Here is a 2746-nt window from a genome sequence, read left to right on the forward strand (position 1 = left end):
TGCTGGTGCTCTTAGCTAGGAACTGCACTTTGAGAACCATTGCTATAAACTCACAGATTACTTATTGTCACCCTGCATGGTATCTGTGAATCCCCAGAAATATTCTGCTCTAGTCATTTATAACTTCTTCTCTCCTCTCTCTTTTCTTTTTCACTCCCAGTCCCCACCAATCCCTGGCAATACTGAAGTTCTTCTATACTCACTAGATACTATCTGTAATGATTCCTATCATAGCATGAAAATCAGGATGTTACGTAGCATTTGCTTATATCCCTGTTATTCAACCCAGTCTTTCAATTCCCCAAAGGCAAAAATCACACTCTATTTGTTTTTGTATCCCTGGGCTTTCAGCAAAATGCCTGGCACACAATGGAAGCATAATAAAGGCTTTTGCTAAATGCAAATAACCCATAAGCCAAAAAAAAAAAAAAAAATGTATTCAACACCTAGGATCAAAAACATTTCTCTGAAAAAAGATCAACTTGAATCAATGATGATGCAAACCTCATCACCACCTGTCAGGACCTTCTAGTTCTTTCAAGAAATATATGCAGTGTTTTGCTTTGTAAGAAGAGACATGGGTTATTATAGCCCTGTTCTTATTAACATCTTTTCACACTTCTGTACTTCAGACTGACCACCTTCCTCCCTGTCAGCCTACACATACTAAACTTGATAACCACAAACCTCTAACACTCATTGCATGGTGACTAAAAATACCTAATTTTCCAAACAAGGGTTTCTCACTTTTAACATCATGTGAAAATAGAAAATAGTAAGGTGAAGCTTGGCTCTGTTTGGATCTGCAGTCCAAGCAAGTAAACAGGATGGAAAGCACAATGAGAACGTTTCAATTAGCCCTTGTGGGTGCCCTGATGTCAACGGCCCAATGTCTGTGAAAGTGCATCTGCTAAATAAGGTGGAAGCCAAGACCATGCCTGCTATCCTTTAACCTCAGGGTCTGTTTATAATTAGTTATTCATTAAATTGCTAATTCTTTACCAGGAGGCCGAAAGCTGGCTATCTTTCCATGATATGGTTTCATAAGTCCTGTTGCTGCTTGTTCTGCCCTTCCTTTCGGCAGGCATTATTACCAGTGAGCTCAAGGAACAAAAGCATACGGAAAAAAAGAAAGAAAGAAAGAAAAAGCAGATGGTGACACCAAATGTGTCAAAGACCAGTGAAGTCACTGGGGAAAGAAAAAAAGTCTTTAGTTAAACAAGTCTAGGTCATTTGTCCCCAAAGGGATAGAGAAGGAAGACTGTTTTGGTATTTTGTTTTGTTTGTTGTCACTATTTCTGTTGTTGTAGAGGTTGGGGAGTGTAAGAAGCCAGAATTAGTTGGTAGAAAATTCTGGAATCTTTTACTCCAGAGTATAAAAAACTCAGAAAGGTGGAAGTGACTGAAATTAAGTGCTAGGACAACAACCAAAATAACAAACCCATTAACACATAATAATTTTAAGAAAGAGAATTAAAGAAGACACATTTCCTTTTAGATTTAAGAAGAGAATATGAATGTGCCTATTTAATGCAATTGTTTGAAATCCTGTCTATCAAAATTTCCCCTAAAGAGCTATACATTCATAATTTTCTTACTGTTAACTATTTTTCCATCTTCTTAATGAATCATATCTCTGAATCACCAGGCATGTTCCCTAATCCTAATGATGCCCCCACCTGTAGCTTCAGTCACTTGGCAAATATTTTCTGCATGCTCACTGTGTTTAAAGGTCTACAGTGAATAAAGAAGCACACACATGAACACACACATGCACACACAATGGATTCAGTCTCCTCACACAGCTTTTAGGTTCCAAAAGATCTTATAGTGAAATTTTGCTTTAAAGACTAGACCATCTTTGTGGACATTATGGAAGCTGCAGCTGCTTCCTCCCAGCTGCTGTGGTCAAAAAGGAGCCCAGAGTGACAGTTTTCCCTGATGGTCAACGTTCTGGTTTTTGTAACTGATTTGCAACATTTTGGGAAAGTACAGTTCCCCTATGCCTGCCATTTCTCAGCTGTGGCAGATGAAGATTCCAAGATAGTTGAAGCTGATTTTTCTGGTGAGTGAGGACTCTGGGGGACATGACAGTGATGAAATGCAACAAACTCAGGACCTGGTTGCCACCAAGTTTTTTGGCAGCGTCTGATACTGAATAGACCAGCTTGTTTCTGAAGCTGTGCTTTAGTCTAAGATCTAGGTTACCAGTAAAGCTGTTCTCATCTGTGATTATGGAGCTGCAGAGTTAGGAGAGAATCACTATGGGAAGAGGCAGACAAAATGATAACAGGTCATTTCAGGCAGAAATTCTAAGCAGAGACCTTTGGTTTTTGCTAATACTGTTTTATGTGGTACTGGATTACAGGCGACCAAGAAAAAACTCTGGAAGTGAAAACAAACAACAAAAAAGACTAGGCCATCTTTATCATGAATACACTCAGAATGAAGATAGAAGCAGCACACATAAACTAAACAAGTCTCTGTGACCTTTGGGTGCTGAGAGAATAGTGGAGATGGAGAAAGACAAATCTGAAATCTGAAATGCTACAAACTCTGAAACTTTTTGAGCACCAAGATGATCTGAAAAGAAATGATCATTGGAGCATTTTCGATTTTGAATTTGGGATGCTCAACTAGTAAGTATAATGCAAATATTCCAGAGTCCAAAAAAAATCCAAAATCCAAAATAATTCTTGTTCCATTTTGAATAAGAGATACTCAACTTGTACTGCTTCACAGAAGA

General features: G+C 38.4%; 1 non-coding gene across 1 annotated transcript; it reads left to right on the top strand.

Annotated features, from left to right (window-relative positions):
• The first annotated feature begins 1862 nt into the window (after positions 1-1862).
• LOC142875316 (small nucleolar RNA SNORA16B/SNORA16A family) lies at positions 1863-1997 on the top strand. Its single transcript, XR_012922706.1, has one exon. It is a non-coding gene; the product is annotated as a small nucleolar RNA SNORA16B/SNORA16A family (small nucleolar RNA).
• Positions 1998-2746: the final 749 nt, after the last annotated feature.

The sequence above is a fragment of the Microcebus murinus genome, chromosome 13, assembly GCF_040939455.1.
Source record: "Microcebus murinus isolate Inina chromosome 13, M.murinus_Inina_mat1.0, whole genome shotgun sequence".
Lineage (NCBI taxonomy): Eukaryota > Metazoa > Chordata > Mammalia > Primates > Cheirogaleidae > Microcebus > Microcebus murinus.